This window comes from Rutidosis leptorrhynchoides, chromosome 11, assembly GCF_046630445.1.
Source record: "Rutidosis leptorrhynchoides isolate AG116_Rl617_1_P2 chromosome 11, CSIRO_AGI_Rlap_v1, whole genome shotgun sequence".
Lineage (NCBI taxonomy): Eukaryota > Viridiplantae > Streptophyta > Magnoliopsida > Asterales > Asteraceae > Rutidosis > Rutidosis leptorrhynchoides.
Genome location: NC_092343.1, coordinates 125,751,198 through 125,778,712, shown reverse-complemented (window position 1 = coordinate 125,778,712; position 27,515 = coordinate 125,751,198).

Genomic DNA, 27,515 nt, shown 5'->3' with positions numbered 1-27,515 from the left:
ATATATATATTTAATTATATGCATATCTATATATTATATATTAAATTAAATATACTAATATTATTTTATATATTTATTTCCAACAATTAAATCATATATTATTTCAAATTATATATATATATATTTACAAAATAGCTGTTCGTGAATCGTCAAAATTGGTCGAGGTTCAATTGAATTCATGTAAACAGTTCCAAAATTTTACGACTCAACTTTACAGACTTTGCTTATCGTGTCGAAATCATATAAAGATTAAGTTAAAATTTGGTCGAAAATTTTCGGGTCGTCACAGTACCTACCCGTTAAAGAAATTTCGTCCCGAAATTTGAGTGGGATCATCATGGCTGACAATAAGTATGTTTTCATGACTCATATGAGCTGGTAAATTGAGTTTTATTACCATTGAGTAATAAGGATAAAATAATTCGATTATTCGAAGAGTACGAATGAAGCTATCACAAAAGAGTGAAATGAGTATATGCAAGTTTGTCTTAACCAGTGACGTAGTCATGGTTGATTTTCCGGAATTTAAGGGATTTAAAGAAAATCTTCGTAATCTGAATAAGATCTGATCCTTCAGAATTTAAGGAAAATAGGATCCTCTTTGGTTGAATGCGATAGTCTGTTTCGATTGCTTTGTCGGATATTTCACTATAAATCCACTCCTTTCATTTCCTTATTTTCATAGTTCACACCTTCTATTCTTTCTCCCTCAATTTAAATTTTTGTTTTCTTTTCTCGTCTTTAAGTCAAACTAATAATGATCCAGAATTTGTAGGTATGGAGTTTCGAATGAACATGACTAATGTTCTAAGAGAGAAATTGTAATAGCATGATCTTGATTGGTTAAATTATCAGAATTCAAGAGAAAAGATAAAACTATCAAGAAAATATGTTCTTGATATGTTTATAGATTAGATAGAATATAAGAGTCGTGTAACATGGCACATGATGACGTTATGGTCTGTGAATCATCACGTTCCATTAGAAACTCAAAATGACTTACTGTAATATAATCACGTTGATCAAGTGTCATTATATTATACTAACTCATGCATCAATTTCCAACACTTCTTCAAAAACATTTATATTTTAAATTCGAATTTTTCAGAATTTAGAAGCTAAAATAGTTTCCTTTCTGATGTAACACTGATATTACGAAGAGATAAATGATTTCAGATAAGAATAGTTATGAAAATATCTTCAGAAATACCGAGAATATTTATAATGAAAGATACGATGATATCTTAGAATTTTAGAATCAAATTGTGATGAAGAAATTCATTCACGGTGATTTTGAGCGATTAAGGAGCAAGGTATTCGCTAAAGATTTCATCAGAAACAGAATCATTTGAATTCTTTATGTACAAGTTTATTCCTTGTGATTTGATTTGCTCAATTCATTTTTCATTATCAAAATTTCTGAGCTTTTTCAACACTCCATTCTTTATCATCAAACTTTTGACTGTTTAAGCTGTCTACCATTTTTACTGCTTCGTTCAGCTTTTTCAAAACTCAAAGAATTGATTCGTAGACTAGGTGCTTTTCAGAATTTCAGAATGGAAGTACATCATTCTAGGGGATAAACGTTATATGTATATATATAACTATTGAAGTGAAAACGCTGCGAGATTCAAGATTTATGATTGATGATTCCCAGTAATTGGTATGGCAATTCTTGTTACAAGATGCGAATGAGTATATGATAGGGTTTCAATGAATATAATGATTTTTTGGAAAATCAAAGATCAATGGAGTTGTTGGTACATCTGCTGATAATGTGGTGGAATATAAACGGTTCTCCGGTAACGATGATGAAGGGGTAATCTTTACAATAAGGTTTATTCGAATGAAAAATTGAAGCTGATTTGCTGGAGCTGTGACAAAATTGGCTACTTTGGAAAGGGATTGCAAAGTTATTTTCGGCAATAACAATGCCAAAGGAGCTAGTATAGATACGTGTTAAACATTTACTCAGGTTCTGAGTGTTTTCAGGTGCATAACTATATGCATCAATCTTCTCTTCCGTAGATGAAGTGCGGTTGGTTCATCCTCTCGAGTGAGGTGTTTTCAAGAATCATGAAAAGTTTGAATGCAGATTGTAATTGTCAAGATACAAATGAGGTTAAAGATGAAATCAAGTGGCAAACTTGAAAAAATGTTTAGTTTCATATGTTATAATCAATATTTTAATTCATTTTAATTGTCCAATGTTGGTAGTCCACAGTTAGTAATTCAATAATTAGTAATTAATATATAGTTTAATATATAATATTCAAATTAATTAATACGTTTCGTGACCCATTATATGCATGTCTCAGACTCGATCACAACTCAAAGTATATATATTATTTTAGAATCAACCTCAATCCTGTATAGCTAACTCAAGCATTACTGCATATAGAGTGTCTATGGTTATTCAAAATAATATATATAGATGCGTCGATATGATATGTCAAAACCTTGTATACGTGTCCCGATATTTAAAATGCGTAAATAACAGTATTTAAATGACGATAAATAAATGCGTAAAATAAATAACAGAAATTAAATGACGATAAATAAAATTGTGAGAATCAAAATTACGATAAATAAAATATAATAAGGAATTAACAGTTAGCTAGGATTTTGTTAGCGTGAATTCTTAACAAAATTTCTCATAGTTAATTTGTTTGTTTCTAACAAATTTTATTTTGTCCAATATTTTCTTCATTATGCCACTTGTTGGATTCTGATAAGTCAAAATCCAAATATGAAATTGAATAAAAATGGTTATTCTGTGGTGAACAGATTCGTATATCTGTGGATGTAAGTAGAATAGTAAATGACTGTTGAATCAGATTCGAAGAATGTACAGTGTAACTTATTAATGTGAAACTAAATATTCCTCAGGTATTACCTACCCGTTAAAATATTTTCACCATTAACATTTTGTACAAAAGAATTTTTAATTATAATCTTTATGAAAATATATATACATATATATTTTCTTCAGATGTAATCATGGATTTAATGAGTCAATATGATATTAATCTCATTTGATTTATCATTAGAACTAGAATATATAATCTCTAAAACATTAGAAATTACATAATCACCATGTAGAACGAAGATAGATGATGTAGAACGATTCGTAGAACGATGATTATGCTCGAGGTACAGAATGAGATGTTGAGGCGTGTGATGTTAAAACTTGGGTTGTTGGTGGTATTGGTGTTGATGTTGGTGGTGCTGTTGGTGGTACTGTTGGTACCGGTGATGTTGTTGAAGCTGGTAAGTTTTTTACCATGTTCTCTAAATTGATACTCGAGCGCGAAGTTCGTTGACTTCTTTTATTATTCCGGGATGATTGGCGGTTGGAACAAGCGAGTGAATAAGGTTTTGAATTTGAGATAGTATATAATCATGGCGAGATATTTGGGAAATGAGGGTGAAAATGGTGTTTCAGATAGGTTCTCCGGTAAGTGCTTCAGGTTCTTTGCCAAGAGGGAAATTCGGTGGGTGAAAATGATCACCTTCTTCTTGTCTCCAATGATTAAGTAGATCACAAACCCATCCCCAATTCATCCAGAATTAAAGATGACCAATCGGTTGATCCATTCCGGTTACACTGCTTTCGGAGCTCAGGTGGATATCCATATCGGAATAGCTGTCGGAATCCGAGGAATTTGAACTGGTTGAGAGATCCATCTCGTACGATCAGATGGAGGATTTTCGATATGAATTAGATTATAGGATGTAGATTAGTATCATGCAATACATAATTTACATATTGATATTAAAGCAGAGGGGTACGAAATAGTTATATTTTTGCTACGAAATACTATTAAATACGATACAATTTTATGTAACATCCCGCATTTTTCCGTTAAATTTATTTTAACACCGTCTTTTTTTTATAGATAATACCTTCCGTTATCTAAATTCGTACCTTTCATTGACTAACATTCATGATATTTCCGTTATTTGATTATAACATCATTCGTTTACTCTAACGTTTTAAAATATTCGTTTGGTTAATTCACGCACCCGCTTTCAAAATTGAGGGACCGAAGTTGTCAAGTGGGAAAACTAGTTGACTAGGTCAACTAGTCAACCCACTTTCTACCATTCATTCATTTTCATCATCTCCCTCATCTCTTTTTCTCTCCATCTCAAGAACACACAAACACCCAATTCAATCATTCATCATCTAAATTCGATCTAGGAGGCTTACAACAAAACAAATTACATATTTGGAATCCTCTCTTCATCCTCTACAATTTGATACCAACTTCATCTCGTTTGGGTAACGTTTCTAAAACACTAGATTTCTCTAAATTCGTTTTATATACTTGAAATGGTGTTAGTTAGTGTCTATGGCTCGTGTATAACATGAATATATGTTTTGTTTGCCCGATTTGTTGTTTTAAGTAACTAGTTTGAACATTTGAAATGGGTTTGCTTAATCTTGCATTTTGGAAGATTAAATGTTGTTTAAATGCTAAAGTCCATGTTTTAATTGTGTTACTAGTATCACTAGCTTCGTTTTGATGCATATGTTGATTAAGAAAACTTCAAAAACATAATTATTGATTTTTGTGAATTTTGGTTAGGGTTTGATAAGCTTAAAACGAACTTTTGATGTTTTGAATGCCATGAAACGTTGTTGGTAAGTGTTTAATTGTATTGTATGTTTCATTACCTTCAAAACGGCGTATCGTATGTGTAAATTGGATTCCCGAGTCAAGAAATGCGTTTTATGAACTCGAAACTTCGATTTTGAACATTTAACGATCATTTATTGAGGTTTTCTTTGTTGTTAATGATGGAATTGATTCATGAAATGTGTTTAGTTGTATTCCTCTTTAAATTACCTTTCCAACGATATAAGATACGTGTTTTGAATGTTAACGAGTCAAAAGTTATGGTTGTTTGAAGTTGAAATCGTATAAGTGAAAACTGCCCCAGAATTGCTGATACAGCTGCAGATGCGGCGCATCTGCCTCATATGCAGCGCATCTGAGGCAGACTGCCCATTTTGGTCAATTTTCGTTCAATTCTATGTATGCTACGCACCCCCAATCAACATAAAACTTGGACAACATGCTCATATATGATTTCTAAGCTTAGGAAAATAGTCCGGGACCCGACCCGACCCCGTTGACTTTTTCGTTGACTTTGACCAAGTTTGACTTTTAGTCAAACTTAACAAAACACTTATGCAAACGTTCTAACATGCGTTCATGCTTGATTCTTGCATGAAACTTGACAACGTGATTCACTTGCTATACTATTCGAGTCGTAACGAGCCATAGGACTAATTGAACACATTTCACCCGACCATGTGTCGTAACCGGTTAATTGATACAACTTACTTGTTTAGGTCAAGGCTAAGCAACTTTCATGCACACGTTTACTTTGTGAAGTACCTTTATACTCGTGCACTCGAGGTGAGATCATAGTCCCACCTTTTCAAATACTTTTATACTTTTAAATTGTGGGCTGAGAAACATATACATTACATACTTATATACATTTCATTTGTATACATTCTTTTCATACTTTTATACTTTGAACAAATACGAATACAAGAGCAAAGATACCTACGAGTTAGAACAAAAATCCTCAAGTTCAATTACCATTAGTTACACTTGTAGGGTGTGAGCGAGAAATTATGTTGTGTGGCCATACGGGTTTGACGAACCCTCATTTGAAAGATGAAACGTATTTTCGGTGTATAGTGTAGGTTCTAACACTATTATGCGGAGGTAGGATTCAGTTAAGTTTTGGTAATTGGGTGCTCGTGATACATACAACATCCTTTGGGATGTATACGCTTGATATTCACTTTATACTAAATCTTGTGGTTTACAAACAACATCTTTTGAGATGTATACGCTTTAATACAAACACATCTTTTGAGATGTATACGATTTGATACTAAACCTTGTGGTTCAAAAACATACTTTTACAAATACACTTATGATCTCACCAACGTTTTTCGTTGACAGTTTTCTACATGTTTTCTCAGGTTCATACTTGGCTAATTGATACATGCTTCCGCGCACTTTGATTACTTTGATTGGAGTCAAGCATACATGCATACGCTAGTGATAGCACCTTTGGATTCAAACAAATGCTTACATACTTACGCTATTTATAGCAACCGTGATTTTCAACTTATATTATGTCGCAAGTTATTTCATTTACACTTTGTAACTTTTGTAAACTTTAACTTGTTGTCGAATGGTTTTGTAAACTAAACTTTGCGAGTCTTGTACTTTTTTAAATGAATACGACATAATTTTGGTCAAACGAGTCTCATATAGGGACTACGACCACGTAACGGGACCTAAGTTAGCGGCGCCGTCAATGACGATTTTGTCGGGTCGCTACAGATGGTATCAGAGAGTTGGTTGTAGGTAACTAGGATATGCATTAGTGTGTCTGACAGAGTCGTTAGGACGCATTAGTGAATCTAGACTACAACCGGATAGTAAATCATTGCATTCTGACATACATTTGCTATAGATAGCATTTACTTGACTACTTGTGCATTATACTTGAATCATTCTTAGGCAAACTTCTTAATGGTACCAAGTTTTCATCATACGAACTCGTATTCTGCAACTTTCTGGTAACACGCGTAAATTCAAGATTCATACGCGTAAGAATGACGACGACTTCATTAGTCACACTAGTTCAGGAACTCTGTCTCCCACGTTGTTATTCACCAACCGTCTCAACTTACTATCGGTGTCACACAGGTGTTCCTTACTATCTACCATTTCGTGTTACTACCACCACTACTCTAGGTGAGTCTCGTCATCACTATTTATCACTACGGTTGCGTACTATTCGTTATCATGATTCGTTACACTTCTCGTACCGGAATACATTATTGTTTGACTTGAACCGCATTGACGTGACAATCATTTATACATTTCCCTCGAGGAACTCTTCTTTTGAGTTGCACAAATTCTTTCGATTCAATACGAGTCACGTTAGAGACGTCGTTACACTTTATTCATTTTAAATTTTCACGATTACACGAACTTGAATCTATGGAGTGATGTGGGAATGGAGGTATGAGATAGAGTAATATAAAGACACTCGATCAATGTGGTTATATTACGGTAATTCATACCAAAGTTCTAATGACACGTGATGGTGATTGGACTCGATCAACCTAATCACCACCATGTGCCATGTACATGATTTCATTTTTCTTGTTTGGACATCTGACAATTCCGAGAATACTGATAACAACCATACCTGGGACACATTGTCGATTATTATCGAACCATACTTATGCTTCCGAACGGATGACAAATTCTTTCAACTTCAAACATATGTTACACTTGTATACTATCTTGTTTTCTTACGATTTTATCGACGAACTACAATATGCTTGTTATGCTCACATCGAGGCGGAAACTTCTCTCGCCTTACACTCGTATTTCCGTTTAAGGAAATCTTTATTCTAAATTCTCAATGGAGAGAGAGACTCTTCACATTATACTAGTATTCGCCACGAGGGTGAATAGTCCTAACAAACGCTTTCGGAAACCGATAAATCTTTCGCGGCGCGAAATTGTTGAAAAAAAAAAATTGTTCAAATATATCTTGAGGAAATGTACCTCGTCTCGGATCGAGATTCTCGTTTCACTTCTAAATTTCAGGGTACCTTACAAAAAGCCTCGGGACCGCGTTTAAACATGGGTACCGCGTATCATCCACGCACCGTCGAATAAAGCAAATGTACGATTTGAACCTGGGGAACCATAATACGAATTTGTGTTATCAACTTCAAAATTTCTTGAGAAAAGTCTTTGCCTTTAACCAAATTCTCTTACAACGATGGTTATCGTTCAAGTCTTAACGTCACACCTTTTGAAATCTTATATGACCGGAAACGTCATTCTCCTTTTGTAGAACCAAGTAAATGATAATCAAGTCACCGAACCTGGACTCATTCATGGTGTAACCGTTAAAATCCTTCCAATCCGAGAAAGGCTCGAGACGGCCCGTAGTCGCCAAAGGAGCTATGCCAATGTTAGATGTATACCTTTCGAATTCCATGTGGGAAACCGCGTAACGTTAAAAGTCGCACCTTGAAAAGGTGTAGTTCGTTTCGGAAACGTAGAAAGCTAAATCCGCGATATTTTTAATCCTTTTGAAATCTTGGGGCGTGTTGTGCCCATTGCTTACCGTTTCGAACTTCCGACTCAAACAAATTCCGTTCATCCTACATTCTATGTATCAAACTTAAAGGTGTGTCTTGCGAAACAAGAACTTGTTATCCTCTTCGATGAACTTACTATCAACGATAAACTTCACTTCCTAAGAGAACCGGTTGAAATTTTGAATCATGAAACCAAACTTTGAAACAACGTAAAATCCCGACCGTCAAAATCCGTTGAAATTCCCAAAGACGTACCTTCACTTATTCGTAGAATTGGCAACACAAGATCTCGAGGAAGAACCAACAACTACTACTTCCAACTAAATTTCGGGACGAAATTTCTTTTAAGGTGTAGGTAATGTAACATCCCGCGTTTTTCCGTTAAATTTATTTTAACACCGTCTTTTTTTTTTAGATAATACCTTCCGTTATCTAAATTCGTACCTTTCGTTGACTAACATTCGTGATATTTCCGTTATTTGATTATAACATCATTCGTTTACTCTAACATTTTAAAATATTCGTTTGGTTAATTCACGCATGCGCTTTCAAAATTGAGGGACCGAAGTTGTCAAGTGGGAAAACTAGTTGACTAGGTCAACTAGTCAACCCACTTTCTACCATTCATTCATTTTCATCATCTCCCTCATCTCTTTTTCTCTCCATCTCAAGAACACACAAACACCCAATTCAATCATTCATCATCTAAATTCAATCTAGGAGGCTTACAACAAAACAAATTACATATTTGGAATCCTCTCTTCATCCTCTACAATTTGATACCAACTTCATCTCGTTTGGGTAACGTTTCTAAAATACTAGATTTCTCTAAATTCGTTTTATATACTTGAAATGGTGTTAGTTAGTGTCTATGGCTTGTGTATAACATGAATATATGTTTTGTTTGCTCGATTTGTTGTTTTGAGTAACTAGTTTGAACATTTGAAATGGATTTGCTTAATCTTGCATTTTGGAAGATTAAATGTTGTTTAAATGCTAAAGTCCATGTTTTAATTGTGTTACTAGTATCACTAGCTTTATTTTGATGCATAGGTTGATTAAGAAAACTTCAAAAACATGATTATTGATTTTTGTGAATTTTGGTTAGGGTTTGATAAGCTTAAAATGAACTTTTGATGTTTTGAATGCCATGAAACGTTGTTGGTAAGTATTTAGTTGTATTGTATGTTTCATTACCTTCAAAACGGCGTATCGTATGTGTAAATTGGATTCCCGAGTCAAGAAATGCGTTTTATGAACTCGAAACTTCGATTTTGAACATTTAACGATCATTTATTGAGGTTTTCTTTGTTGTTAATGATGGAATTGATTCATGAAATGTGTTTAGTTGTATTCCTCTTTAAATTACCTTTCCAACGATATAAGATACGTGTTTTGAATATTAACGAGTCAAAAGTTATGGTTGTTTGAAGTTGAAATCGTATAAGTGAAAACTGCCCCAGAATTGCTGATACAGCTGCAGATGCGGCGCATCTGCCTCATATGCAGCGCATCTGAGGCAGACTGCCCATTTTGGTCAATTTTCGTTCAATTCTATGTATGCTACGCACCCCCAATCAACATAAAACTTGGACAACATGCTCATATATGATTTCTAAGCTTAGGAAAATAGTCCGGGACCCGACCCGACCCCGTTGACTTTTTCGTTGACTTTGACCAAGTTTGACTTTTAGTCAAACTTAACAAAACACTTATGCAAACGTTCTAACATGCGTTCATACTTGATTCTTGCATGAAACTTCACAACGTGATTCACTTGCTATACTATTCGAGTCGTAACGAGCCATAGGACTAATTGAACACATTTCACCCGACCATGTGTCGTAACTGGTTAATTGATACAACTTACTTGTTTAGGTCAAGGCTAAGCAACTTTCATGCACACGTTTACTTTGTGAAGTACCTTTATACTCGTGCACTCGAGGTGAGATCATAGTCCCACCTTTTCAAATACTTTTATACTTTTAAATTGTGGGCTGAGAAACATATACATTACATACTTATATACATTTCATTTGTATACATTCTTTTCATACTTTTATACTTTGAACAAATACGAATACAAGAGCAAAGATACCTACGAGTTAGAATAAAAATCCTCAAGTTCAATTACCATTAGTTACACTTGTAGGGTGTGAGCGAGAAATTATGTTGTGTGGCCATACGGGTTTGACGAACCCTCATCTGAAGGATGAAATGTATTTTTGGTGTATAGTGTAGGTTCTAACACTATTATTCAGAGGTAGGATTCAGTTAAGTTTTGGTAATTGGGTGCTCGTGATACATACAACATCCTTTGGGATGTATACGCTTGATATTCACTTTATACTAAATCTTGTGGTTTACAAACAACATCTTTTGAGATGTATACACTTTAATACAAACACATCTTTTGAGATGTATACGATTTGATACTAAACCTTGTTGTTCAAAAACATACTTTTACAAATACACTTATGATCTCACCAACGTTTTTCGTTGACAGTTTTCTACATGTTTTCTCAGGTTCATACTTGGCTAATTGATACATGCTTCCGTGCACTTTGATTACTTTGATTGGAGTCAAGCATACATGCATACGCTAGTGATAGCATCTTTGGATTCAAACAAATGTTTACATACTTACGCTATTTATAGCAACCGTGATTTTCAACTTATATTATGTCGCAAGTTATTTCATTTACACTTTGTAACTTTTGTAAACTTTAACTTGTTGTTGAATGGTTTTGTAAACTAAACTTTGCGAGTCTTGTACTTTTTTAAATGAATACGACATAATTTTGGTCAAACGAGTCTCATATAGGGACTACGACCACGTAACGGGACCTAAGTTAGCGGCGCCGTCAATGACGATTTTGTCGGGTCGCTACATTTTACACAAGTTATTTATTTATTTATAGAGTGGATATACCTAAACCTTGCTACAACACTTATAGGCAGTGTACCTAATCGTAGAGTAGTGTAGTTTTTAGTAAGTCCGGTTCGTTCCACAGGGAGACGGCTTATTGCGTACACTATATTTTTAAACAATTATATTTGTGTGTGTGTGTATATATATATATATATATATATATATATATATATATATATATATTAGTAATATAATTGTATTATTATTATAAAAGGGGGATTTTACCGTTTAATGACCGGTTTGTCGATTTTAAATAAAGCGTAAAGATAAATGACGATAATATAAATGACAGAATTTAAATTGCGATAAAGTAAATTGCAGTAATTAAAATGACAGTAAATAAAGGTACGATGAAATATGAAATAAAAGTATTATGCTTATTTAAACTTCTGTAATCATGATGTTTGACGTTTTGATTTTAATTTATTTCTCTGGGTTAATTGTCCTTTATCCTGGTTTATTTGATACCTATCTGGTTTTTGTACATAATAGTCCATCGGTCATAATTATAAAATGCTCATCAAGTTAACCTTATTCCCGAAGTCAAATATTCCAACTAATTAGGGATTCGAACTGTAACAAGGTTTTAATACTTTGTTAATAATTACACCAGGTTATCGACTGCGTGTAATTCAAGGTTTTAATAATTTGTTAACAATTACATCAATTATCCTTGTATGTAATCCACCCCTGTTTTAATGAGATATGAATATTAATTTACCCACTTGATCAGAATGAATAATCAATTGCCCAACCCGAATAATTAATTAAATGATCGTAAAAGATGTCGTATAAACGTCACTAAATAGAACATACATAATCATTTTAATAATTATTAGATTAACTAATTTGAAGAAAGGTTCGACAGGTTCCAATGAGTTGTCATTCGATTAGACAATACCCCCTATCAATTAATAGTCAATAGTCCAATGTCCACAAGTGTCGGTCTTTTGTCCAAACCTTAATTATGGTACAAAATCTAATAACCCCGTCTTAATATTTAGTCTAACATCACGATTACTTTGGCTCAAATAAGCATAATATTAACTTAGTTACGATACATTAATTTAAAAAGGAAGAACATTGCTTACAGTGATTATTTATCGCGTAGCGTTACACGGACAGAGTTCCGACTTTAAAACCCGTAAAACATTCTTACAATAACCTTATTATTATTAACTTAAAATTAAAATTATAATTATAAAATATAAATATAAATATAAACTGAGATAGATAGATAGAAATGGGGTGTGGAGTTCGGCAGAATTCGTTGCCTTTTATAGGGGAAATTGTGTCATGGCTGCTCCGCGATCCTGGAGTTTTAAGCCTTCACAGCTCCGCGATCGTGGAGATTCTGATTCCAGCTCACAAACTTTTGGTCATTTGCTTGTCGACATAATTAATAAATATATATATAATTTATATAATTATTTATATATTATATTATATTTTCTTGTGCATAGTTGACTTGTACTTTTAGCCCCGTTGACTCGCGCGTTGATGCTCGGTTCATGTCTCAGTTCCGGATTTTCGAACGTCCTTTCGTACGCTTAGATATGAAATGTCCCGTTCTTATTGATTAAAAACGTTCCATATTAATTGATTTCGTTGCGAGGTTTTGACCTCTATATGAGACGTTTTTCAAAGACTGCATTCATTTTAAAACAAACCATAACCTTTATTTCATCAATAAAGGTTTAAAAAGCTTTACGTAGATTATCAAATAATGATAATCTAAAATATCCTGTTTACACACGACCATTACATAATGGTTTACAATACAAATATGTTACAACAAAATAAGTTTCTTGAATGCAGTTTTTACACAATATCATACAAACATGGACTCCAAATCTTGTCCTTATTTTAGTATGTAACAGCGGAAACTCTTAATAATCACCTGAGAATAAACATGCTTTAAATGTCAACAAAAATGTTGGTGAGTTATAGGTTTAACCTATATATATCAAATCGTAACAATAGACCACAAGATTTCATATTTCAATACACATCCCATACATAGAGATAAAAATCATTCATATGGTGAACACCTGGTAACCGACATTAACAAGATGCATATATAAGAATATCCCCATCATTCCGGGACACCCTTCGGATATGATATAAATTTCGAAGTACTAAAGCATCCGGTACTTTGGATGGGGTTTGTTAGGCCCAATAGATCTATCTTTAGGATTCGCGTCAATTAGGGTGTCTGTTCCCTAATTCTTAGATTACCAGACTTAATAAAAAGGGGCATATTCGATTTCGATAATTCAACCATAGAATGTAGTTTCAAGTACTTGTGTCTATTTTGTAAATCATTTATAAAACCTGCATGTATTCTCATCCCAAAAATATTAGATTTTAAAAGTGGGACTATAACTCACTTTCACAGATTTTTACTTCGTCGGGAAGTAAGACTTGGCCACTGGTTGATTCACGAACCTATAACAATATATACATATATATCAAAGTATGTTCAAAATATATTTACCACACTTTTAATATATTTTGATGTTTTAAGTTTATTAAGTCAGCTGTCCTCGTTAATAACCTACAACTAGTTATCCACAGTTAGATGTACAGAATTAAATCGATAAATATTATCTTGAATCAATCCACGACCCAGTGTATACGTATCTCAGTATTGATCACAACTCAAACTATATATATTTTAGAATCAACCTCAACCCTGTATAGCTAACTCCAACATTCACATATAGAGTGTCTATGGTTGTTCCGAAATATATATAGATGTGTCGACATGATAGGTCGAAACATTGTATACGTGTCTATGGTATCTCAAGATTACATAATATACAATACAAGTTGATTAAGTTATGGTTGGAATAGATTTGTTACCAATTTTCACGTAGCTAAAATGAGAAAAATTATCCAATTTTGTTTTACCCATAACTTCTTCATTTTAAATCCGTTTTGAGTGAATCAAATTGCTATGGTTTCATATTGAACTCTATTTTATGAATCTAAACAGAAAAAGTATAGGTTTATAGTCGGAAAAATAAGTTACAAGTCGTTTTTGTAAAGGTAGTCATTTCAGTCGAAAGAACGACGTCTAGATGACCATTTTAGAAAACATACTTCCACTTTGAGTTTAACCATAATTTTTGGATATAGTTTCATGTTCATAATAAAAATCATTTTCTCATAATAACAACTTTTAAATCAAAGTTTATCATAGTTTTTAATTAACTAACCCAAAACAGCCCGCGGTGTTACTACGACGGCGTAAATCCGGTTTTACGGTGTTTTTCGTGTTTCAGGTTTTAAATCATTAAGTTAGCATATCATATAGATATAAAACATGTGTTTAGTTAATTTTAAAAGTCAAGTTAGAAGGATTAACTTTTGTTTGCGAACAAGTTTAGAATTAACTAAACTATGTTCTAGTGATTACGAGTTTAAACCTTCGAATAAGATAGTTTTATATATATGAATCGAATGATGTTATGAACATCATTACTACCTCAAGTTTAGTAGGTAAACCTACTAGAAGTGACAAGAAATGATCTAGCTTCAAAGGATCTTGGATGGCTTGAAAGTTCTTGAAGTAGGATCATGACACAAAAACAAGTTCAAGTAAGATTTTTACTCGAATTAAGATAGTTTATAGTTATAGACATTGAATCAAAGTTTGAATATGAATATTACCTTGAATAAGAAAGATAACCTACTGTATATAACAAAGGTTTCTTGATCTTAGATGATTACTTGGAATGGATTAGAAAGCTTGGAAGTAAATTAGTAAACTTGAAGGGATTTTTAAAGTGTTCTTGAAGTGTTCTTCCTATGATGATTATAGCTTGATTCTTGAAGTGATTTTTGATGAAGATGATGATTAACTACTGGAAAAATACGTTCATAATAGTGTGTGTGTGTTGAGAGAGAATTAGAAAGAGAATTGGAAGTGAAATGGAGTGAATGATGAGTGGTAATTGGTGAGTGGTGAGTGGGGTTAAAAGGAGTTCTAGTTAGTTGACTAGCTCATGGTAGAAGTTAAAATTGATTAGTCATACATGACATAATCAAGAGTGGAATCCCATGCTAGTTCCTATTGGTATATACCCATAGTAAGTACGTTTTGAAGCTGTGTATAATACGGGTAAGAATACGACTAGAATTCTTGATGAAAGAAAAGAATGGGAAAGTAACTGTAACCATTTTCGTTAAGTATGAGTGTTTTGATATATGTCTTGAAGTCTTCCAAAAGTATTTTAATACATCTAAATACACTACATGTATATACATTTTAACTGAGTCGTTAAGTCATCGTTAGTCGTTACATGTAAGTGTTGTTTTGAAACCTTTAAGTTAACGATCTCAATTAATGTTGTTAACCCATTGTTTATTATATCTAATGAGATGTTAAATTATTATATTATCATGATATTATGATATATTAATATATCTTAATATGATATATATACATTTAAATGTCGTTACAACGATAATCGTTACATATATGTCTCGTTTCGAAATCCTTAAGTTAGTAGTCTTGTTTATATGTATATAACTCATTGTTAATATACTTATGGAGATACTTACTTATCATAATCTCATGTTAACCATATGTATATCCATATATATATCGTCATGTCGTTTTTACAAGTTTTAATGTTCGTGAATCGCCGGTCAACTTGGGTGGTCAATTGTCTATATGAAACATATTTCAATTAATCAAGTCTTAACAAGTTTGATTGCTTAACATGTTGGAAACATTTAATCAGGTAAATATCAATCTCAATTAATATATATAAACATGGAAAAGTTCGGGTCACTACAGTACCTACCCGTTAAATAAATTTCGTCCCGAAATTTTAAGCTGTTGAAGGTGTTGACGAATCTTCTGGAAATAGATGCGAGTATTTCTTCTTCATCTAATATTCACGCTCCCAGGTGAACTCGGGTCCTCTACAAGCATTCCATCGAACCTTAACAATTGGTATCTTGTTTTGCTTAAGTCTTTTAACCTCACGATCCATTATTTCGACGGGTTCTTCGATGAATTGGAGTTTTTCGTTGATTTGGATTTCATCTAACGGAATAGTGAGATCTTCTTTAGCAAAACATTTCTTCAAATTCGAGACGTGGAAAGTGTTATGTACAGCCGCGAGTTGTTGAGGTAACTCAAGTCGGTAAGCTACTGGTCCGACATGATCAATAATCTTGAATAGTCCAATATACCTTGGATTTAATTTCCCTCGTTTACCAAATCGAACAACGCCTTTCCAAGGTGCAACTTTAAGCATGACCTTCTCTCCAATTTCAAATTCTATATCTTTTCTTTTAATGTCAGCGTAGCTCTTTTGTCGACTTTTGGCGGTTTTCAACCGTTGTTGAATTTGGATGATCTTCTCGGTAGTTTCTTGTATAATCTCCGGACCCGTAATCTATCTATCCCCCACTTCACTCCAACAAATCGGAGACCAGCACTTTCTACCATAAAGTGCTTCAAACGGCGCCATCTCAATGCTTGAATGGTAGCTGTTGTTGTAGGAAAATTCTGCTAACGGTAGATGTCGATCCCAACTGTTTCCGAAATCAATAACACATGCTCGTAGCATGTCTTCAAGCGTTTGTATCGTCCTTTTGCTCTGCCCATCAGTTTGTGGATGATAGGCAGTACTCATGTCTAGACGAGTTCCTAATGCTTGCTGTAATGTCTGCCAGAATCTTGAAATAAATCTGCCATCCCTATCAGAGATAATAGAGATTGGTATTCCATGTCTGGAGACGACTTCCTTCAAATACAGTCGTGCTAACTTCTCCATCTTGTCATCTTCTATTATTGGTAGGAAGTGTGCTGATTTGGTGAGACGATCAACTATTACCCAAATAGTATCAAAACCACTTGCAGTCCTTGGCAATTTAGTGATGAAATCCATGGTAATGTTTTCCCATTTCCATTCCGGGATTTCGGGTTATTGAAGTAGACCTGATGGTTTCTGATGCTCAGCTTTGACCTTAGAACACGTCAAACATTCTCCTACGTATTTAGCAACATCGGCTTTTCATACCCGGCCACCAAAAATGTTTCTTGAGATCCTTGTACATCTTCCCCGTTCCAGGATGTATTGAGTATCTGGTTTTATGAGCTTCTCTAAGTACCATTTCTCTCATATCTCCAAATTTTGGTACCCAAATCCTTTCAACCCTATACCGGGTTCCGTCTTCCCGAATATTAAGATGCTTCTCCGATCCTTTGGGTATTTCATCCTTTAAATTTCTCTCTTTTAAAACTCCTTGTTGCGCCTCCTTTATTTGAGTAGTAATGTTATTATGAATCATTATATTCATAGATTTTACTCGAATGGGTTCTCTGTCCTTCCTGCTCAAGGCATCGGCTACCACATTTGCCTTCCCCGAGTGGTAATGAATCTCAAAGTCGTAATCATTCAATAATTCAATCCACCTACGCTGCCTCATATTCAGTTGTTTCTGATTAAATATGTGTTGAAGACTTTTGTGGTCGGTATATATAATACTTTTGACCCAATATAAGTAGTGCCTCCAAGTCTTTAATGCAAAAACAACCGTGCCTAATTCCAAATCATGCGTCGTATAATTTTGCTCGTGAATCTTCAATTGTCTAGACGCATAAGCAATCACCTTCATTCGTTGCATTAGTACACAACCGAGACCTTGCTTTGATGCGTCACAATAAATCACAAAATCATCATTCCCTTCAGGCAATGACAATATAGGTGCCGTAGTTAGCTTTTTCTTCAATAACTGAAACGCTTTCTCTTGTTCATCCTTCCATTCAAATTTCTTCCCTTTATGCGTTAATGCAGTCAAGGTTTTGCTATTCTGGAAAAGTCTTGGATGAACCTTCTGTAGTAACCAGCTAGTCCTAAAAACTGGCGTATGTGTTTCGGAGTTTTCGGGGTTTCCCACTTTTCAACAGTTTCTATCTTTGCCGGATCCACCTTAATACCTTTTTTGTTCACTATGTGACCGAGGAATTGAACTTCTTCCAACCAAAATGCACACTTTGAAAATTTAGCGTACAATTCTTCCTTCCTCAATACTTCTAACACCTTTCTCAAATGTTCACCGTGTTCTTGGTCATTCTTTGAGTAAATAAGTATGTCATCAATGAAAACAATGACAAACTTGTCAAGGTATGGTCCACACACTCGGTTCATAAGGTCCATGAACACAGCTGGTGCATTAGTTAAACCAAATGGCATTACCATAAACTCGTAATGACTGTAACGTGTTCTGAAAGCAGTCTTTGGAATATCATCTTCTTTCACCCGCATTTGATGATACCCAGAACGTAAGTCAATCTTTGAATAAACAGACGAGCCTTGTAGTTGATCAAATAAGTCATCGATTCTCGGTAGTGGGTAGCAGTTCTTGATGGTAAGTTTGTTCAACTCTCGGTAGTCGATACACAACCTGAATGTACCATCTTTCTTCTTGACAAACAAAACAGGAGCTCCCCACGGTGATGTGCTTGGTCGAATGAAACCATGCTCTAAAAGTTCTTGTAATTGGCTTTGCAGTTCTTTCATCTCACTGGGTGCGAGTCTGTAAGGAGCACGAGCTATTGGTGCAGCTCCTGGTACAAGATCTATTTGAAATTCAACGGATCGATGTGGGGGTAATCCCGGTAATTCTTTCGGAAATACATCGGGAAATTCTTTTACGACGGGAAGATCATTGATGCTCTTTTCTTCAGTTTGTACTTTCTCGACGTGTGCTAGAATAGCATAGCAACCTTTTCTTATTAGTTTTTGTGCCTTCAAATTACTAATAAGATGTAGCTTCGTGTTGCCCTTTTCCCCGTACACCATTAAGGGTTTTCCTTTTTCTCGTATAATGCGAATTGCATTTTTGTAACAAACGATCTCTGCTTTCACTTCTTTCAACTAGTCTATACCGATTATCACATTAAAACTCCCTAACTCTACTGGTATCAAGTCAATCTTAAATGTTTCGCTAACCAGTTTAATTTCTTGATTCCGACATATATTATCTGCTGAAATTAATTTACCATTTGCTAATTCGAGTAAAAATTTACTATCCAAAGGCGTCAATGGATAACTTAATTTAACACAAAAATCTCTACTCATATAGCTTCTATCCGCACTCGAATCAAATAAAACGTAAGCAGATTTATTGTCAATAAGAAACGTACCCGTAACAAGCTCCGGGTCTTCCTGTGCCTCTGCCGCATTAATATGGAAAACTCTTCCGCGGCCTTGTCCATTCGTGTTCTCCTGGTTCGGGCAATTTCTAATAATGTGGCCCGGTTTTCCACATTTATAACAAACTACATTGGCATAACTTGCTCTGACACTGCTTGCTCCGCCATTACTCGTTCTGACACTATTTGTTCCTTTCGTTCTATTAACCCCTGGTCCGTAGACCTCACACTTCGCCGCGCTATGACCATTTCTTTTACACTTGTTGCAAAATTTAGTGCAGAACCCCGAGTGATACTTTTCACACCTTTGGCATAGCTGCTTCTGATTGTTGTTGTTGTTGCGGTTATTATTGTTGTTGGGATGATTGTTGTAGTTGCTGTTGTTGTTGTTGTTGTTGTTGTTGTTGTTGTTGTTGTTGTTGGGCCATTTGTTGTAGTTGCGATTGATGTTGCGATTGTTGGGATAATTGTTGCGATTATTGTTGTAATTGTTGTTGTTGTTGTATTGGTGATTCTTATCACCGTTTTCCTCCCACTTTTTTTGACTTGCTTCACATTGGCCTCTTCAGCAGTCTGTTCTTTAATTCTTTCTTCAATCTGGTTCACTAGTTTGCGAGCCATTCTACATGCCTGTTGTATGGAGGCGGGCTCGTGTGAACTTATATCTTCTTGGATTCTTTCCGGTAATCCTTTCACAAACGCGTCGATCTTCTCTTCCTCATCTTCGAATGCTCCAGGACACAATAGGCATAATTCTGTGAATCATCTTTCGTACGTGGTAATATCAAATCCTTGGGTTCGTAACCCTCTAAGTTCTGTCTTGAGCTTATTGACCTCGGTTCTGGGACGGTACTTCTCGTTCATCAAGTGCTTGAATGCTGACCACGGTAGTGCGTACGCATCGTCTTGTCCCACTTGCTCTAGATAGGTATTCCACCATGTTAACGCAGAACCTGTGAAGGTATACGTAGCGTACTATACTTTGTCCTCTTCAGTACACTTACTTATGGCAAACACCGATTCGACCTTCTCGGTCCACCGTTTCAATCCGATCGGTCCTTCAGTTCCATCAAATTCCAAAGGTTTGCAGGCAGTGAATTCTTTGTAGGTGCATCCTACACGATTTCCTGTACTGCTAGATCCAAGGTTATTGTTGGTATGTAGCGCAGCCTGTACTGCGGCTATGTTTGAAGCTAGAAAAGTACGGAATTCCTCTTCATTCATATTCACGGTGTGTCGAGTAGTCGGTGCCATTTCCTTCAAAATAGTCAAATGGAACAAGTTAATCATACAGAATATTAAGAGTAGTTAATAGTATTTCGTAGCATAATATGAACTCATTTATAAAAGCTTTTTCTTCATATTAGCGTTTTATAAGTTTAAATTCGGGTAGTACCTACCCGTTAAGTTCATACTTAGTAGCTAATATACAATTCAACTACTACAATTCTATATGAAAAACTGATTATAATAATATTTCGCGTTCAAACTTTTACACAATATTTTACAAACTAACAATACCGCTTATTTTACATATAGCATGAAATATAGCACACAATAAATTTGATACAAGATGGTTGTGAAGATAATTCTAGCTAGTACACAAGTCGTTCAGCAAAGGCACTAAAGACACGTAATTCATACGTCCAGAAACAAGTCATGCATTCTGGTTTTACTAGGATTACTTCCCATCCTTGGTCTTGTGGAACATAACCGTTATGGCCGTTGATAAGACAGCGTGTTGTAACGTCGTCAAAGGGACGAGGGTTACGTAATGTCCAACAGTCCCGTAACAATCTAAAAACCTCATTTCTTACCCCAATTACTGATTCCATCACTTGTGGGAACGTTTTGTTTAATAGTTGTACGCCAATGTTCTTGTTCTCACTTTGGTGAAAAGCGAACATTACTAATCCGTAAGCATAACATGCTTCTTTATGTTGCATGTTAGCCGCTTTTTCTAAATCACGAAGTCCAATATTCGGATATATTGAGTCAAAATAATTTCTTAACCCATTGCGTAAAATAGCATTTGGGTTCCCCGCAATATATGCGTCAAAGTAAACACATCGTAACTTATAGATTTCCCAATGTGATATCCCCCATCTTTCAAACGAAAGCCTTTTATAAATCAAGGCATTCTTGGAACGTTCTTCGAATGTCTTACAAACTGATCTCGCCTTAAATAGTTGTGTCACAGAATTCTGACCGACTCTAGACAAGATTTCATCAATCATGTCTCCGGGTAGGTCTCTTAAAATATTGGGTTGTCTATCCATTTTGTGTTTTTATACTGTAAAATAGAACAAGAGTTAGATTCATAAAAAAAATACTTATTAATACAAGCAATTTTTACATATATCGTAAAGCATAAGCACACTATATTACATATATTACACTACACGAATATAACTATCTTATTCCGACTCGCTTGTTTCTTCTTCTTCGGTTTTGGTTCGTTTTGCCAAGTTTCTAGGGATATATGATGTTCCCCTAATACGAGCCGTCGTTTTCCACATTGGTTTAGAAAAACCTGGTGGTTTAGAGGTTCCCGGGTCATTGTTACAACTTAAGGACTTCGGGGGTTGACGATACATATAAAGTTCATCGGGATTGGAATTAGATTTCTCTATTTTTATGCCCTTTCCCTTATTATTTTCTTTTGCCTTTTTAAATTCAGTTGGGGTAATTTCTATAACATCATCGAAATTCTCGTCGGAATCCGATTCATCGGAGAATTGGTAATCCTCCCAATATTTTGCTTCCTTGGCGAAAACACCATTGACCATAATTAACCTTGGTCGGTTGGTTGAGAATTTTCTTTTACTTAACCGTTTTATTATTTCCCCCACCGGTTCTATTTCTTCATCCGGTTCCGATTCTTCTTCCGGTTCCGATTCTTCTTCCGGTTCCGACTCTTCTTCCGGTTCCTCTGCGGGAACTTGTGAATCAGTCCACGAATCATTCCAATTTATATTTGACTCTTCATTATTATTAGGTGAGTTAATGGGACTTGTTCTAGAGGTAGACATCTATCACATAATATCAAACGCGTTAAGAGATTAATATATCACATAATATTCACATGTTAAAAATATATAGTTTCCAACAAAATTTGTTAAGCAATCATTTTTCAAGTAAACACGGTCGAAGTCCAGACTCACTAATGCATCCTAACAAACTCGATAAGACACACTAATGCAAAATTCTGGTTCTCTAAGACCAACGCTCGGATACCAACTGAAATGTCCCGTTCTTATTGATTAAAAACGTTCCATATTAATTGATTTCGTTGCGAGGTTTTGACCTCTATATGAGACGTTTTTCAAAGACTGCATTCATTTTAAAACAAACCATAACCTTTATTTCATCAATAAAGGTTTAAAAAGCTTTACGTAGATTATCAAATAATGAAAATCTAAAATATCCTGTTTACACACGACCATTACATAATGGTTTACAATACAAATATGTTACAACAAAATAAGTTTCTTGAATGCAGTTTTTACACAATATTATACAAACATGGACTCCAAAGCTTGTCCTTATTTTAGTATGTAACAGCGGAAGCTCTTAATATTCACCTGAGAATAAACATGCTTTAAATGTCAACAAAAATGTTGGTGAGTTATAGGTTTAACCTATATATATCAAATCGTAACAATAGACCACAAGATTTCATATTTCAATACACATCCCATACATAGAGATAAAAATCATTAATATGGTGAACACCTGGTAACCGACATTAACAAGATGCATATATATAAGAATATCCCCATCATTCTGGGACACCCTTCGGATATGATATAAATTTCGAAGTACTAAAGCATCCGGTACTTTGGATGGGGTTTGTTAGGCCCAATAGATCTATCTTTAGGATTCGCGTCAATTAGGGTGTCTGTTCCCTAATTCTTAGAATACCAGACTTAATAAAAAGGGGCATATTCGATTTCGATAATTCAACCATAGAATGTAGTTTCAAGTACTTGTGTCTATTTTGTAAATCATTTATAAAACCTGCATGTATTCTCATCCCAAAAATATTAGATTTTAAAAGTGGGACTATAACTCACTTTCACAGATTTTTACTTCGTCGGGAAGTAAGACTTGGCCACTGGTTGATTCACGAACCTATAACAATATATACATATATATCAAAGTATGTTCAAAATATATTTACAACACTTTTAATATATTTTGATGTTTTAAGTTTATTAAGTCAGCTGTCCTCGTTAATAACCTACAACTAGTTATCCACAGTTAGATGTACAGAATTAAATCGATAAATATTATCTTGAATCAATCCACGACCCAGTGTATACGTATCTCAGTATTGATCACTACTCAAACTATATATATTTTGGAATCAACCTCAACCCTGTATAGCTAACTCCAACATTCACATATAGAGTGTCTATGGTTGTTCCAAAATATATATAGATGTGTCGACATGATAGGTCGAAACATTGTATACGTGTCTATGGTATCTCAAGATTACATAATATACAATACAAGTTGATTAAGTTATGGTTGGAATAGATTTGTTACCAATTTTCACGTAGCTAAAATGAGAAAAATTATCCAATCTTGTTTTACCCATAACTTCTTCATTTTAAATCCGTTTTGAGTGAATCAAATTGCTATGGTTTCATATTGAACTCTATTTTATGAATCTAAACAGAAAAAGTATAGGTTTATAGTCGAAAAAATAAGTTACAGGTCGTTTTTGTAAAGGTAGTCATTTCAGTCGAAAGAACGACGTCTAGATGACCATTTTAGAAAACATACTTCCACTTTGAGTTTAACCATAATTTTTGGATATAGTTTCATGTTCATAATAAAAATCATTTTCTCAGAATAAAAACTTTTAAATCAAAGTTTATCATAGTTTTTAATTAACTAACCCAAAACAGCCCGCGGTGTTACTACGACGGCGTAAATCCGATTTTACGGTGTTTTTCGTGTTTCCAGGTTTTAAATCATTAAGTTAGCATATCATATAGATATAGAACATGTGTTTAGTTAATTTTAAAAGTCAAGTTAGAAGGATTAACTTTTGTTTGCGAACAAGTTTAGAATTAACTAAACTATGTTCTAGTGATTACGAGTTTAAACCTTCGAATAAGATAGTTTTATATATATGAATCGAATGATGTTATGAACATCATTACTACCTCAAGTTTAGTAGGTAAACCTACTGGAAGTGACAAGAAATTATCTAGCTTCAAAGGATCTTGGATGGCTTGAAAGTTCTTGAAGTAGGATCATGACACAAAAACAAGTTCAAGTAAGATTTTTACTCGAATTAAGATAGTTTATAGTTATAGACATTGAATCAAAGTTTGAATATGAATATTACCTTGAATAAGAAAGATAACTTACTGTATATAACAAAGGTTTCTTGATCTTAGATGATTACTTGGAATGGATTAGAAAGCTTGGAAGTAAATTAGTAAACTTGAAGGGATTTTTGAAGTGTTCTTGAAGTGTTCTTCCTATGATGATTATAGCTTGATTCTTGAAGTGATTTTTGATGAAGATGATGATTAACTACTGGAAAAATACGTTCATAATAGTGTGTGTGTGTGTTGAGAGAGAATTAGAAAGAGAATTGAAAGTAAAATGGAGTGAATGATGAGTGGTAATTGGTGAGTGGTGAGTTGGGTTAAAAGGAGTTCTAGTTAGTTGACTAGCTCATGGTAGAAGTTAAAATTGATTAGTCATACATGACATAATCAAGAGTGGAATCCCATACTAGTTCCTCTTGGTATATACCCATAGTAAGTACGTTTTGAAGCTGTGTATAATACGGGTAAGAATACGACTAGAATTCTTGATGAAAGAAAAGAATGGGAAAGTAACTGTAACCATTTTCGTTAATTATGAGTGTTTTGATATATGTCTTGAAGTCTTCCAAAAGTATTTTAATACATCTAAATACACTACATGTATATACATTTTAACTGAGTCGTTAAGTCATCGTTAGTCGTTACATGTAAGTGTTGTTTTGAAACCTTTAAGTTAACGATCTCAATTAATGTTGTTAACCCATTGTTTATTATATCTAATGAGATGTTAAATTATTATATTATCATGATATTATGATATATTAATTGATGATGTAGCGTGAGGGTACGAAATAGTATTATTTTTAATACAAAATACTACAAAATATGACACAAGTTTTATTAATTTACGGATGGGATATACCTAAACCTTGCTACAACACTATAGGCAGTGTACCTAATCGTAGAGTAGTGTAGTTTTTAGTAAGTCCGGTTCGTTCCACAGGGAGCTGGTGATACTTACTATATTTTTAACTATATTTATACAAAATATATATAATTATATAAGTAGTAATATTATTATAAAAGGGGGGTTTTACCGTTTAATGACCGGTTTGTCGATTCTATATTTTAAGCGTAAAGATAAATGACGATAATTAAAGTGCGTAAAATAATGACAATAAATAAAATGACAGTAAATAAAATTGCGAGTAATAAAATGACAGTAAATAAAGATACGATGAGAAATATAATAAAAGAATTATGCTTATTTAAACTTCCGTAATCATGATGTTTGACGTGTTGATTTTAATTTATTACCATGGGTTAATTGTCCTTTGTCCTGGTTTATTTGATACGTCTATCTGGTTTTTGTCCATAATAGTCCATCGGTCATAAAAATAAAGTGCGAGTATCCTCGTCAAATTACCCTTATACCCGAAGTCAAATATTCCAACTGATTAAGGATTTAAACTGTGACGCAGTTATCACTTCTGTCAACAATTACACCAGTTATCACTGTATGTAATCCACCCCTGTTTTAATTAGTTTATGAATATTAATTCATCCACTTGATCAGAATGAATAATCAATTACCCAACCCAATTGATTAATTAAATGATTATAACAGATTCCATATGAACATCACTAAATAGGACAACCATAATCATTATTAATTATTAGGTTAATTAATTTGAAGATAGGTTCGACAGACTCCAATGAGTTGTCACTCAATTAGACAATACCCCCCATCTATTAATAGTCAATAGTTCAATTTCCACAAGTGTCGGTCTTTTGCCCAAACCTTAATTATGGTTCAAAGTTCAATAACCCCTTCTTAATATTTTAGCCCAACATCACGATTACTTCGGCTCAAATAAGCATAATAATAACTTAGTTACGATACATTAATGTAAAAAGGTTGAACATAACTTACAATGATTAAAAATAGCGTAGCGTTACACGGACAGAATTTCGACTTACACACTCAAACGATCTCTATCATAAATCTTATTATTATCATAATTTAAAATTAAAATTAAGATTATTGTTATATCTTATTAAGTTAACATTATGATAGAGATATAGAATATAGATATTGATAATTGATATTGATAAATAAGAAAAAGATAGAAAAAGGTGTGTTTTTACATTACGATTACAAAGCCTTTTATAGGCGAATTTAGAAATTGAATTTTCACTTATGACCCCTGAACTATGCTCAATTAACAACTTTTTATTATTTAATATTATTCTTATTATGAATTATTTAAATATTATATTTTATTCTTGTGCATAGTTGACTCGTAATTTTTACACCGTTGCGTCGAGCGTTGAGAGTTGACTCTGGTCCCGATTCCGGATTTTCGAACGTCCTTGCGTACAATTTTATATTTTGTACTTTGCGTTTTGTAACTTGTACTCTTGTCATTTTTAGACGTTCCTCATCAATAATTTGAACCTTTTTGATTGTATCTTGTACTTTTGAGCTTTTTGGACCTTTGTGTCTTCAATTCGTCGTTTTCGCCTTTTGTCTTCGCACTTATTTAAAATAAACGAATATTACTTGAAAATGGAACAATTGCAACTAAAATCTTGTCTTTCTTGGGGGATTTTGCTATGAAATATATGTTCCTTTTTAGCCTTATCAATATCCCCACACTTGAGCGTTGCTTGTCCTCAAGCAATACAGTCTTGAAATAATATAATAGATCACACGAATCACTTCTTTATTCTTCACACTTTGTACATCAGTGATTTTGATAGAGCGGTATAAACAATGATAGTAACGATATGGTTAAAGGTGGGTGTGTCATCCACAGTTGCCTTGGGTTTAGGACAACGACACTTGCAATCAAATAGCCGATTTACTTTCGGTTTCCAAAGCAAAGTGCACATTTGAAAGGCGGTTTACAGTCCCACATGACTATAAAAATTTAGATCCTTTAAGGA